Source organism: Tupaia chinensis, unplaced genomic scaffold (genome assembly GCF_000334495.1).
Source record: "Tupaia chinensis unplaced genomic scaffold, TupChi_1.0 Scaffold000271_1, whole genome shotgun sequence".
In the NCBI taxonomy this organism is placed as follows: domain Eukaryota; kingdom Metazoa; phylum Chordata; class Mammalia; order Scandentia; family Tupaiidae; genus Tupaia; species Tupaia belangeri.
In genome coordinates this window covers 1,397,647-1,412,945 of record NW_006159752.1, presented here as the reverse complement: position 1 = coordinate 1,412,945, position 15,299 = coordinate 1,397,647, and the positions used below count along the sequence as shown (strand labels likewise).

Below are 15,299 nucleotides of genomic sequence, written 5' to 3'. Positions count from 1 at the left end.
AACTATTCTCCCATTAGAAAAAAAGATGTTTTTAGAAAAAAGCACTGGACGAAATATATAACAGAACAGTTTTTAGGTATTGGACAATGAGCCGTGTATGATTACTGTCTCTAATAGGAGAAAAATATGCAGGCATTGCAACCATCAAGCAAGGTTTCAGCCTAGAAGCTATTTTCAGACTGTAGCCCAGGAAGGATCAATGCAAATATAGTCCAGCAGTTTGCTAAATTGTGGAGGCAGTGATTAGTGTTAAGAGGGTCAAGGAGGCAAAATATTGGTGGTAGTACCAGAAAACAAAAGGAAGCTAAACAGAAAGAATTCCAGATCTTTGTGCAGGGGGTCTTCTTAAGGCTATGGCTGAACATTTGAATATCCATCTGTACAGGCATAGGATTAAACTCTACCAAGTTTGAAAAAGAGCTATTCAAGAGAAAGCATAGTTGCATGGAAGATAAAGTTGAACCATTACAAAAATTCATGTAAGACAGGAAATCATTCAACTTTTTATTTGTTGGAGAGATACCTTGATGACTATTGAGCCAGAGGGGTCATATTACTAGCTTTGAGGTTAACCTTCACTGAGATGAAATAAAATTAAATTATTCCAGACATAATTTAAATTAAAAGCAAAACATTACAAAACAAAATAAAAGAAAAATACACACCTGGGAACTATTTGTATGTAGTTTACTCTTTAAAAAAAAAAAAACACAATAAAATTTTATACTCAACAATGTAAATTTCGCAATATCTAGGATCAAGTCAAAATTTAGTCATCTAAAGGAACAGAAAAATATGACTAATCTTTTTTCAAAAATATTCAATGAAAATAAATCCAGACATGATAAAATTAAGAATAAACAGAGAAGAATTTTAAAAAATGTATTTCTAAAGATTTAAAGGAAAGCATGTACATAATAATAAAAAAAAGAAATAGGAAAGAAAAAATGAAATAGGAAAGAAAACTTCAGGATTAAAAAGTATATCTGAAATATGGGACCAGCAGATGGCATAAAGGTTACGTTGCTGGACTCCCATGTAGTAAAACTCAGTTTGAATCCTGGACCTGGCAGTTTAAAACTCACGAGATGTCACTAAGAGCTGAAAAGCGAGGCTAGTTGTCTGCCTTCTGGATATTGACTACAGCTCCAACTGTCAGTGCCGGCCTTCCTCGTGTACAGGGATCTGCCAGACCCTTGCTAATTCAATTTCTTTCCCATTCCAGGCCCTTCTCTATTGTCGTCCCCTTCACATTGGATCATGTTCAAGAAATTTGATGAAAAAGAAAATGTCTCCAACTGCATCCAGTCGAAAACTTCAGTTATTAAAGGTATTAAGGACCAAATGATAGAGCAGTTTCCAAGTATTGAACCATGGCTTAATCAAATCATGCCTATGAAAGATCCTGTCAAAATAGTCTGATGCCATGAACATATAGAAATCCTTACAGTAAATGAGAATTACTATTTTTTAGACAAAGAGAAGGGCCTTTTTATCCAACCCTAAGATTACTTCACACATATCCTTTTATTTTGCCACACCAGCAGGTTGATAAAGGAGCCATCAAATTTGTATTCAGTGGAGCAAATATCATGTGTCCAGGCTTAACTTCTCCTGGAGCTAAGCTTTACCCTGCTGCAGTAGATACCATTGCTGCAATCGTGGCAGAAGGAAAGCAGCATGCTCTATGTGTTGGAGTCATGAAGATGTCTGCAGAAGATAACGAGAAAGTCATCAAAGGAATTGGCGTCGAAAATATCCATTATTTAAATGATGGGCTGTGGCATATATAGACATATAAATAAGCCTCAGAAGGAATGCACTTGAAATAAATATGGACATTGTGCTAAAAAAAAAAAACACTCACGCTGGGTGCATGTGCATGCATGCCCAAAATCCCAAGAGGAGACTAGATGAGTAGGGATTGCATTGTGGCCATCCCCTCTGGGGGCAATTTCTCACTTTCTGTCTCTCTTTCTCTCCTACAAGTGCATGCACCTTTTAGCAAAACCCTCTCCAAAAAAGAGTATATCTGGAATAAGAAGTTTATTAAATTTAAAGCAAGTAGACATTTAAGAAAGAAAAATAGATGTGGGGCTGGCAGATGGCATGGTGGATAACGGTGCTGGACTCCCACACGGCTGATCACAGTTCAAGTCTCGGATCTGGTGACTTGCTTTCTCACTTTCCCTCTCTCACTATCTCTCTCTCTCTCTCTTACATTTGTCCTATGGCAAGAATCTTAAAGTGGGGGGGGGGGGGGTGCTGGCCAGGCGGCAATTAAAAAATAAAATGAATGAATAAATAAAAATTTTTAAAAAGAAAGAAAAAAAGATGTGAACTTGAATACACATTAATAGAAACTAGGTGTAATGAGTCACAGAGAGAAGAAAAGAACTGAAAAGAAAGGAGCAGAAACTGGGACCAGCAGATGCTGTAATGGTTACATCACTGGACTCCTATATAGTAAACCACAGTTTGAGTCCTGGACCCAGCAGCTTAAAACTCATGCCAGGTATGTATGCATCCATGCCAAGATCCTGAGAGGAGAGGAGAATGGAGGGGAAGGGATTGTGGCATAGCCATCCCTCTTGGGGAGTGATTTCTCACTCAGTGTCCCTGTCTCTCTCTCTAGTGAGTGCATGTGCTCTATAGCAAAAAAAAAAAAAAAAAAAAAAGAAAGAAATGAGCAGAAACTAAATGACCTGGGGATAGTAATTTACGATAACCAGAGTTGCAGAAGAAAAAAATAAAAAAGAAGCCATAATAATAAACTATGTGAGAAATAGAAGATATAGAACTAAATAGGAAGAAAAAAATATCCAACGTAGAAAAAGTATTTCAGAAATTCAAAAAAAATATGCAAATTTATTAAATGTGTAAGCCCACAGAGCTAAGAAATCCATAGAACTCTAGCAGAATAATCACAAGAAAAATCGTATCAAGGATTATTATTGACAGTTGGTGAAATTGCAGGCATAAAGACAAAGTCTTAAAATCAGACAGATATCAAATGCCACATTCAGTACAAAAGAGGAATGATAACAGGAGCAGTTGTTGCCTCATCAAAAACCATCCAAGACAGATGGAAAAAAAGTGGGAAGTGGAGTGGAGAGAAGTAAACCTTGAATTTTTTAGAATAACATAAAAAATCTTTCAACATTTAGAAATTAAGCAATATCACACTAATGAACCCTACAGCACATGGACTGGTTGCATCAAATCCAAACAGAGCGGCACTCCTCCCAGCAACTGTCCCTGCCTCATTGGATTGATCTGTTCTGTGAGACTGGCAGGCAAGAACCTATTTCCTCACTTGTGCATAAGGAATCTGAAACCGGGAAGGATCCTGAAGTCTGAAGACTGATTCTGAGTCATACACCTCACACGACTGGGTATTCTCCTTCTGTGTCTATTCGACCTTGTGCTAGACTGTGTCTTTTATAAGAGATTTACAGATTCAAAGAGCTGACCAATGAGTTCATATTGTACTTATAAAGTCTATATATGATTAAATTAATACATGCAAAAAATATCTCTGGAAGGTTACACACAAGTAATAAAGTACAGAAAAGTGTCTTTCTCCAATGCAAAAGAAAACCCTAAAAACCTGAGCAATTGTGTACTATGGAGACATTAAGTCTTCCCACCAATTTGTATCTTTAAATTATGCATCATCTCATAGAAACTTATTACAAAAAAAAATTTTTTGACTAACCAATAAAGACAAAAATGAATTGTCTATAATTTTATTTATGTTTTAAATTTTATTATAAAAATAAATCGTATATACAGTGGATATAGAAATAATTTTTTAAATTATCCTCTTTTATCCCTCTGTATTGGTATAGTCGTTTTATTCAGTTTGTTTGTTTATGGTTTAAATAATTAGATTAACATGGTTGAAATCTTTGTTTTTTATTTAACATTAAGCATATGGGTTATTTCATTTTACTATTTTTCATATGTATTATTTTTAATGGTTACATTTTATTTCTTTGTATTAAAGTACAGTTTGAGTTTTCAAAATGTTTTTACATTAAGAATAATTAGCACATTTATGCAGATAAATTTGTGTTTATTTAATATATAAGACTTTGCTTGCAGCTTTACAATGAGATAAATTCCCATAAATATAATTACTATGTAAAAGTATATAAATTTTCTTTTCTTTTTTATTTTTCAGTTTGCCATAGGGCATGTGCACTTACTAGAGAGACAGAGAGAGGGGGAACATGAGAAGTCACCCGTCTGGGGGATGGGCTTTCTGCAATCTCTTCTCCAGTCTCCTGTACAGATCTGGGGCATGTACACACATGGACCCTGCATTGTTTTCAAGCTGCCAAGTTCAGAACTCGAACTGCACACTTGACCATGTAGAATCCAGCTGCCTTAACCTCCATGCCTCCTGCTGGCCTGGCATATGAACATTTTAAATGACTGAATTATACCTCTTTAACCTGCACAATTTTTTTCCCCCTTTCTTTAGTTTTGCTGTAGGTGTGTGCTTGCCACAGACAGAGAGAGGAAGTCAGAAGTCACTCCCAAGGGAATGTTCATGTCCATTTTTCCTCTTCTATTCTCTCTGGACTTTGGGCACTGTGCACATGTGCCTGGTGTGTTTTTCAAGCAGTCAGGTCCAGGACCCACTCGGTAGGCTGTGTGGGATCCTACTGACTTAACCTCTGTGCAACCTACCGGCTCACTTATATTTTTTTCTGTTTTGTTGTTGTTGCTGTTATGTCCATAGGGAGTGTGCACTCGCTAGAGAGAAACAAAGAGACAAAGAGACAGAAATTGAGAAATCACCCCCCTAGGTGGGATGGCCATGCTACAATCCCTTCTTCTCCATTCTCTTGTCCACGTCCCCTATTTTTAACACTCCCCTTATTGTGTTTTCCCAGTGAATGCTCCATGACACCAGGTTCAGTGTTTGTGCTATTTTCTGTCTTATCCTTGGTTCCCAGAGGTAGTGTGGCTGATTTTACCAAAGAGATTTCTCCAAAACAATTTCCCATTTTGTCTTGCAGCGATGAGAGTGTCTATTTGAGCTTAAATTTCCTAAATACATTATTTCATTACTTTTTTTCTTTTCCTGTTTTTATTATGGTTTATTATTTTGCTGGTTGGGAGATAAATATCACGCACCTTTCTTTGATTATTAATAAGTTTGAACTTAAACATTACTCCGTATTATTTGCAGGCTTTTGCTTTTCCCTCTTTCACAAAGTCTTTAGCCATATCTTTTGATGTTATCTTATTGACTGGAATGACTCATCACATATTGATCATTTAAATTTTTTGACTTTCATATTTGTAGGAGATATGTCTTTAATTGTAAACTGCTTTTGAAATTCCATTTAATTTTTAAAAAATTAATATCCTTTTTTTTAATGCCAATGTGTAAACAATACAACTTCAAGAACGTTTATCTCATGTTCTAAAGAAACTTTCATACGTACCATAGTGGTAATGTTTTTAAAGAAAAAAGTATTTATTTTCTTTTCTTTATGATGATGATTATTTTTTAAATTTGTTGCAGGGCATGTGCACTCACAAGAAAGAGGGAGAGAGAAAGAGAGAGAGAGAGAGATGGCAAGCTACCAGGTCAGGGATTAGAACCACAGTTGGCCATGTGGGAGTCCAGAGCGTTAACTACCACACCCTGATACATATTTTCTAAATCTCATAGCATAGTCACACTATTCTCTCAACAGCCCAATTAATTGTTTATGCGAATTGTTTTATACATTATTTAACCCCCTGTCATGGCAACAGGTAAGAGGCAAAGGTAATCGAGGTAATAGAGATGGGGTGGTTAAGGTAATGAGGCAGGGCTGGCCTGACGGTGGAGCAGTTAGGCACTATACCAAGGAATGTACTGGGTTTTATGTTCCTGCATGGGCAGCTTCACCCCACGCGTATGCCCAAGTGCCTGGCACCCTAACCGGGCAGAGAATTTGAGGCATAAAGGCAGCAGTATGACTGGGCACCACTGGGAGGGTGCCTTTTCCCTCCGTCTCTGTGTCTCATTTGTGCACATATGCCCTCTAACATACAAAATAAAAGATTAAAAAGGTGCAAAGTCAAATAAATTTTTTTTTTCCTTGAAACATGACTAATTATAGTCACTCGGCCTTTTATCTTTTTTAAAGTCAATAATCAAGAAAAAGCTACAGCCTTAGGAAAAGGGTTAGAGACCAGCATTTGGCATAATGATACCTTACAGGACTCCCACACGGTCGAGCACGGTTGGAGTCCCTGACTCACGGCTTGGTGTGTGCTCATGCGCTCAAAGTCTTGAGAGGAGAATGGAGGAGAAGGGATTGTGGCATGGCCATCTCCCCCACATTCCCCAGGGTGAGTAGGGTCTGGGGTGGGAGTGGGAAGGGCAGTGAGGGAATGGGGGTGATTTCTCACTTTCTGACTGTCTCTCCAGTTAGTGCACCTGCCTTATAGCAAAATTCTCTGCATTAAAAAGAAAGAAAAAAAAAAACTGTTTAAAAGTGTTACTAAAGAAAGTAAAGTAAGAAGAATCAGGAAACCCTATTACCCAGCACAAAGCACTCATCTCCTAACTCTCAAGGACTGTTTGCCAAGATTCCTGTCCCATCATGCATTGACAGGATCCAGAAATCATTTCATCAAACTTCCACAATCTCGGGTTCAGCTTTGATACTTGAACTATCTTGCTACAGATGCACAAACACACACACACACACACACACACACACACACACACACACAGAAAAAAATAAAGAAGGAATATTTTTAGATATATAATGTTATATATCTAAAAATAAGGAAAATAAATACAACTTTGGGTCAGATAGGAAAAAATGGAAAAGTAAATAAAGACAGACTTATTAATAGTATGTATGTAAAAAATAAACTATCCATATTAAACCTGAAGAAGAAAAGTAAAATGAAATAACACAGACAAAAAATATTACAAGAGTGAAATGAAGATAGGGAAGAGTATTGTGAAATAATGATTAAAAATATCAATTCTTGCCAAAAGCAAAACTAAGAAAAAAGAAGAATACATTTTCCCTTGAGCGATTTTTAGTATTGATGAAATACAGAAGGACTTGAATTCAGGAGAAAAAGATGTCAAAGATATGACACCATAATAACAGGAGGGAAAAAGGAAAATTACAGTCCTAGAAGCTGAGAAAGAAAAATAGCATCATTGCAGATCTAATAAACACATGAAAAGAAGAAATACGTGTTCAAAAGGAAAACAAAAATGAGATAATGAGCCATCCCTGTTTTCATTATAAGTAGCACTGTACAATTATAGGCTCTTTTGTTTTATAAAAGCTTTCTAAAATCTCAGTGAAATATGTTAGAATTTTATCAGTTTAGCTTAATGTTTTAGGGTACAAAATGAGTTATCCCGTATTTCTGTAGAGGAGGTAGTTTAAACTAGTTGAGGCTTATAACTTTACAAATGATATAGTCCTGAGGACACACATTCAAAACATTTTCTGGATCTAGACAATACATATTCCATTTTCTATCTTCGACAGTAGTAAGGAATCAATATTTCATCATAGCTGGATGAACAAGCATCACTGATTCGTGGTAGTTTAATCTGTGACCCCTGCATTTATTCACTCGGTCACAGCTGTTTTTATTGACTTGCATTTCGGTGAGACTTGGGTCAAAAATCATATTTTAAAAATAGTTAAGACTGTTATCAACGATCTATCTAACATCTGCATGATAAACTCAAAGTGTAGCTGGGAACATTCAGGACCATGTTCCTAGTAATAAAAAGTTATAAGCAATTCTCTGAACAGCCATCAGAGAACATATATATATTTTTTTTGAGAGATATTTGCTATGGGGCATGTGCGCTCGCCAGACAGACAGACAGACAGAGACAGAGAGATAGAAAGCAAGAAATCATCCCCCAGGGGAATTGGCCACACCGCAATCCCTTCTCATTCACTCTCTTCTTGGGGTCTCGGGCACGCATGCACACACAACCGGCATGAGTTTAAGCCACCGGGTTCAGGACTCAAACCGCAGTTGACTACGTGAAAGTCCAGCAACATAGCCATTACGCTAACTGCTGGTCCCGCCATCAGAGAATATTAAGAGCTGGATTTATTATTTAGAAGAAAAAAATGACAAGATTGAATACTGTATAAATATTTGGCAAAATATAAAGACATTTTGTCTAGGGAATTAGAACGTAATTCTGAGAGACCTGAGGGGACTGCTATGACATATCTCTAATTTAAATCGTTTGCTTTGATATGGGTAAAAGATATTGCAAAAAACATAACAAGATTTTAAAAATACATTTTAAAATTAAAGAGCTTAACAGAACAACAGAAATTCTGTTTACTCGCTAGGAAAGTATATCGAATGCTCACTTAAAAATGATCTTCATTTTGTTGTGCTAACAGTGAAATTGTTATAAATCATTATGTCTTGCTTATTTCTGTACCGCCTTGATGTATTATTATAGTATACTAAGTCATTATGGCAAATTATGGCAGTCATTCCAGATTTATCCCAATATTAGACTCTATTCACAGTATTCCTCTATTAATGTTTAAATCCCATGTTATAAAATTGATTAAAATAAAACTTTTGTCCAAAATATTTTATTTCTCATTACTAAAGAGTCAAAGGGAGGCAGCAGGTGGCATGATGTTCAGGCACATCCCACAGGCCCATCTGTAGCTTGAGGCTCAGACCCATTGGCTTGAAAATCATACAGATGCAGGTGTGGGGACCAGCAGTTAGCGTAATGGCTATGTCGCTGGACTCCCATGTAGTCCACTGCAGTTTGAGTCCCAGACCCGGTGACTTAAACTCACGCTGGGCGCGTGTGTGTGTGTGCCCAAGATCCCGAGAGGAGCATGGAGGAGCAGAGACTGGGGCATGGCCATCCCTCTTGGGGGGTGATTTTTCGCCTTCTCTCTCTCTCTTTCTCTGTTCCTGGCAAGTGCATGTACTCTAAATAAAACAGCAACAACAAAGAAAGAAAAGAGAAAAAAGAAAAGGCAATAAACTTTTCTTTCTTACTTTATATTCTTTACATTCCAATTTCAGTGAATTGGTTTGGGCCCAAGGTGTATATATATTCAGTAAATATTCACTGGATAAGTAAGTAAATACGTGAGAGCGACAAAAAGTTCACAGGAAATGAATATTATGAAACAAAACTCCACGTGCACTTTAAAAATGACTTTGCACCAAAATAAACTTGTACTTTAATTTCATTTTTCCATGAAGTCCCCATTTTACTTTCTTCTTAAGCCACCTACCAATTCTTTTACCAATTGTGTGTGTGTATTTTCCTTTTATTTTCTAATTTATCTTTTTTGTTTCCATGTGTAAGAGAATAAACTCATTTTTATAAACAGGAATAACGTATTGTCAATATTTTTGTGATACAGAATAAAGAAGGCGTAATGGAGATCAAGAAAGTAAGTGGTGAATGAATTCTAGCTGAGAGGGGCTGGCAGTCAAAATATGCTAGAGTGAAATATTAGAGCTAGACAAAATGGACATTAAAAACTTTTGGTCACGGGGCCAGCAGATGGCGTGGTGGTTAAGGCCCTGGACTCCCACATGACCAACCACGGTTTGAGTCCTGGGCCTGGTGGCTTGCTTTCTCACTTTCTCTCTCCCTCTTGGTCACTCTCTGGTGAGTACAAATAAATAAATAAATACATTATTCTTTTAAATATTTGGTAGAAATAAGTGTTCCGATGTGAAAATCAGAAAAATAATTGCTTAGGAAATTGGGGAGGCCCAGCTGTGACGTAAACAGGGCTTTGATGCTGTGCTCTCCATAGGCTGGGAGTAAAAGGGAGGTTTGAGCTTGATTACTGGCCCAACCTGAAAACCAGGTGCAGTGGTTTTGCCTGGGTTTGCCTGTAACCCCAGTGACTTGCAGAAATTGAGAAGAGAGACTCTGTCAAAGAAAAAAAAAAAAAAAGGAGGAAGGTAACTATGATTGCTATTTTTTGATCCTTGATATGCCACGTCATTCCCATTGTTTTGCATGTTTTAATATCACACAATTCTCATAACAGTCCTATAAAATAAGCAATCAATAAACAACAGTTGTATGTATTTTTTTTTTTTGAGAGACTTTCACTGTAGGGCGCGTGCGCTCACCAGACAGACAGAGAGACAGAGAGACAGAAAGCGAGAAATCACCCCCCAGGGGGGATGGTCACGCCGCCATCCCTTCTCCTCCATTCTCCTCTCGGGATCTTGGGCACGCACGCACACGCGCCCAGCGTGAGTTTTTTAAGCCACCGGGTCCGGGACATGAACCGCGGTCAACTACGTGGGAGTCCAGCGACATAGCCATTACGCTAACTGCTGGTTCCCAACAGTTGTATGTATTTTAAAGACAAAGCTTATTAAGCAGCTAACAAATGCTAATGCTGTGTTTTAAAGTCAGCCTCATCCCTATGCTCCTTGTATACTCCTTATAACTGCGTTCGAATCCCAGCCCTGTGGCTTGAGAAATATGTCAAATGCACGTGCCAAAATTCACAGGATGCAGAAATGGAGGAAGAAGGATTACAGTTTGACCTCATTGGGGGGGGGGGCATTTTTTTTGTCTCTCTCTTTTCCTGAACAGACTCACCCTTTGACAATTAAACAAGAAAAAGAAGAATTAATAAAAGAAAGTATATCGAAAACATGTACAAGCATTAAAAAAAAGAAAAATTAGAAAAGAGAAAAAAAATCAGAATTTATAAAAAATATTGGTTACTTGTGGAAAAATGAATAATCAAATAAAACACTGGAACATCTAATCCAGGGGACTTATAAACACAGTTATCTAACATAAACACACCCACACCCACACCCACACACACACAAATGTGCATTACTTAAAATTTTGTAAGAATATTATTTACAAAACCAGTATTATACTTGAACATATTAATTAGTGGGTGAATTTATAATTCATGTAAATTTTTAAAATCATTCAAGAATCTTTAAAACAGTTGAATCCATCAATGACATAGAAATAATGTGAAAGACATATCAAAATACTACTTGAAAAAGTTTTAGGCTAAGCATTCTTTTAGGGATGATAAATTTCATACTACTGAGAAACAAAATTCCTATTATATAAATGGTTCCAAAATACAAAAAGGCAGAAAGATTCCTAATTTATTGTAAAAAATTAGTGCAACTCTGATAATAATGCAAGACAAGAAAGCACACATGACTTGAGCAATGAATTTGAATTAATTTCTGGTCTTTTAAAGTGGTTCAAAACTAAGAAATATACTAACAAAACCTGTCTCCAGAGTACATCAAATATGCAAAAGTATGATTATCTAGATAGATGACAAAGTATTTTTTAAAGAGAAAAATTAAAAATATTCTTTATTATTAATTCCTAAACTAATTCTCAAAAGAACTTCCTTATAATATTGAATTCCTCAAAACCAAATCAAACATGAGTTTTGAAAGTGAAATACAAAGACATTTTTTTCTAAAGTCTGGAATAAGATCAAGATCTCCATTTTCATCACTACAATTTAAGACAGCTGTTGTAGTGAGAGAGAAAAAATGAGATGAATTGGAAAGAGTTAAAATCTAAAGTCTTAGATATTGGTCAGTGTTTCCCAGCCTACTTGGGAAAGGTAAGAGACCAACAATAAGAAAACTATAATATATTATAGTAAAAAAGAAAGTGAATAAGGGTAAACATTTAAAAAGTAAATGTAGAAAATAGCAATAAGTCATCTTGAGATAAGCTGATACTTGGTTAAGAAATATAAAGAAAAAAGGCACTGATCAAAGAATGACAAATACCATATATTTCCTCTTTATTTTTCTTTAAAAAATATATAGTATCTACTCAAAGGACAGAAGAGCTCTCAATCAGAAAAGCATTTGCACATCCCTATTCATTGCAGCCTTATTCACGATTGCTAAGACATGGAACCAACCCAAATGTCCACAAACAGATGAATGGATTGAAAAATTGTAGCACATATACTCCAGGGAATACTATTCAGCCGTATAAAAAGAATAAGGCCCTGGAATTTGATAGGAAGTGGACAAATATGGAAGATTTGTTGCTGAGTGAAGCAAGTCAGGCTATGAAAAAGAGAAATTGCATGTCTCCACTTAACATATACCAACTGTCTGCACTCTATGGTAGAGAATGGAAGACTGGAGAATATAAAAGTATTAAAAATTGTAATGGACACTAGAGACGAAGTGGAAAAAGAGTGTGAGAAGGGAAGAGCATAGGAAATTTGGGGCAGAAATGGAGAGGTAAGACACTTAGGGGACACAGATAAGGTTTTTTCAATCTGTTGACAAGGGCATGTATGGTGGTCTCAACTGGGCTGGACTGAGGTGTATATCATACTGAGTAAAGTCTCTTCACAATCTAAATGATTTATAGCGATTTAATGTAAGAATAGTAATAAAATGCATATAAATAAAAAAAGGAACAGAGAAAAAAAGAAAGAAAACAATATTTTCTTTATTGCCAACTTAAAAAAATATATACATAGTAGCAATTTCTTTGAAGTGTTGTTATTAGAACTAAAGCAATAGATACAAAGGACAAAAGTTGCTACTCTTAAGTGGTGGATATTTTAAGGTATTTCTGAAGGAGACAGTTAATACATGAATAAATACGCACTCTAATTTTAAGTAAAAATTATTACTCTAAAGAAAATTACATTACAATAGACTGGAGTGGTATTCTAGGTTGTCAAGAAAGAGCTCTTTAGGAGATGAAATTATTTGTGCAGAAAGAAAGAATTGGGTTTTTGTCTGTGTCAAAATTTAGATGAATAGTTGATATTCAAGTAATAATGTTAGGTAAATTAATGAATATGAATCAAATTTAGTGGAAAGGTTGAGTGATGTATGAATTCGAATATTTTCAAAATGTAAATAGTATTCAAAACCTCAGACTGAATGAATTTAAGATACCCTTAAATCCAATCTTTTTTTTATTAGTATTAAGTTTTTGACATAGGGTGAATGGCTCACTGGAGAGAGAGAGAGAGAGAGCTACAAGTGAGGGACATTGAAAAACCACCCTCCAAGAGGTGTAGCCACATGATAATCCTATCTCCTCTTCCTTGTCTCTCTGGATTTGGGGCACGTACCTACATGTGCCCTGCGTGATTTTCAAACTGCCAGGTCTGGGACTTGAACCATGGTCAGCTATGTGGGAGTCCTGCATGTTAACCACCATGCTACCTGCTAGGTACAAATACATTTTTTTTTAAGAGAGATTTTTGCTATAAGTTGTGTGCACTCATCAGAGAGACAGAAAGTGAGAAATCACCCCCAAGAGGGATGGCCACACCTCAATCCTTCTCCATTCTCCTCTCAGGATTTCGAGCACATATGCCCACATGTCTAGTGAGAGTTTTAAGCCACTGGTCCAGCACTTGAACCATGGTTGACAACATGGGAGTCCAGCAATGTAACTATCATGCCTTCTGCTGGTCCTCAAATCTAATCTTAATAAGGAGCTATAAGAAGCTGCCAAATAGATTTCTAAGAAAATATTTTGGCAATAAAATTATTTTTAATAAGTTTATAATTAATTTGTTTTTCTGGCTTTATATAAAAGTATATGCTGTTCATTTTTCCCCAAACAATGGAGATGTTTAATGCTAACAAGATAGAAATTTACCTAAAAAATGGCAAATATTTAAAATAATGAAGACAGTTACAGTTGACCCCATGTGGAGTGATGGTATTTTCAATCAGTTGTAGTAAGAGTTTATTTTTTACCATCTTTATCAGGGTAATTGGTCAATTAAAATCAAGAGTTATATACATACATACTTTACCCTACTACCTTTTTTTTTTTTTTGAAATGATTGCTATAGGGTCTGTGCACTGGAGAGACAGAGTCACAGAGAGAAAGAAAGAGAGAAATCACCTCACAGGCGGGATGGCCATGCTGCAATCCTCTCTCCTCCATTCTCCTCTTGAGATTTGGGCATTCATAAACATGTGCCTGGCATGAGTTTCACGCCTCCAGGTCCAGGACTCAAACCAAGGTTGACCATGTGGTAGTTCAGTGATGTAATCATTATGCCATCTGCTGGTCCCAACTCACTATTTCTATTTTCTGAAATTATGAAGAAACAATCATGGCTAAGCTCAAAGACTTATTTACCAAGATGGCACTGCAGCTCATTAGCTAAAAGCAGATTGCTTGAACTGTTTATCTGTCCAAAATTAGGTCCTCAAAAATGAATTTCAATTGGGGACCAGCAGTTAGTGTAATGGCTATGTTGCTGGACTCCCACGTAGTCGACCGCAGTTCACGTCCCGGACCCGGTGGCTTAAAACTCATGCCAGGCGCGTGTGCGTGCGTGCCCAAGATCCCGAGAGGAGAATGGAGGAGAAGGGATTGTGGCGTGACCATCCCCCTTGGGGGGTGATTTCTCGCTTTCTGTCTCTCTGTCTCTCTCTGTCTGTCTGGCGAGTACACACATCCTATAGTGAAAAACCTCTCCAAAAAAAAATGAATTTCAATTTCAGATCTTGTACGTTAATAAGATATATAACCCCAACTTTATAAGAAAACCGTATAAAGTTACTTGAGCATGGAAATGTTCCCTGCATTTCTTTTGCTGGGTTGAGGAGGCTTTTCACTTAGTCTCATTTTCACTAATTTTTCTAGTATTTTACAATGACTGTGAAATAATTATATAATTATAAAAGTGTTCTAGAAAATAAACTACAGACTCATAGACTCATAGTATGCAAAGCTACAACCGAAATAAAGGACTTTCGTGTGCTTCTCTCTGAAATAATAATCTACCTCCTGAGTCTTGTGGAATTCTTGTGTGAAACAAGAGATATGTAAAATGTTTGAGGGTGACTTAGGAGATGTAGAGAGGCAGGGTTTTATTTATTCTTTTAGGATACTAATATGTCATGTAAGTATTTTGTCAGTTGCTCACAATCTTTCACTTGGGCACCATTAGCGCACTAATATATGAGGTGATCTAAAGACATCCACTTTCTTAAACATGGTTTACTCCCAGGAGAAGCTGGTTCTGAGTAGGGATTTGGCAGTGTTTTAACAGTGCACGTCAGCAAGACCACCCATTTGCTTAAGGTTCAAGGAGCAGAATTTGGCAAGGCAAATTTACAAGTATTGGTAAAAGGTTAAGAAAGGTTCTGGTCTCCTTATTGAACCCAAGAGATACAAAAACACTAGTGTCTGATCGCCATCCACAAAGCAAGAACACGTATTACAAGCCCTCGGAGGGGATGGGCGTCTTAGGGCAGGGCTCTCACACAGG

General features: G+C 36.7%; 1 pseudogene; it reads left to right on the top strand.

The window, feature by feature from the left end:
• The first annotated feature begins 1,239 nt into the window (after positions 1-1,239).
• Positions 1,240-1,805, top strand: LOC102486018 (malignant T-cell-amplified sequence 1-like; annotated as a pseudogene).
• Positions 1,806-15,299: the final 13,494 nt, after the last annotated feature.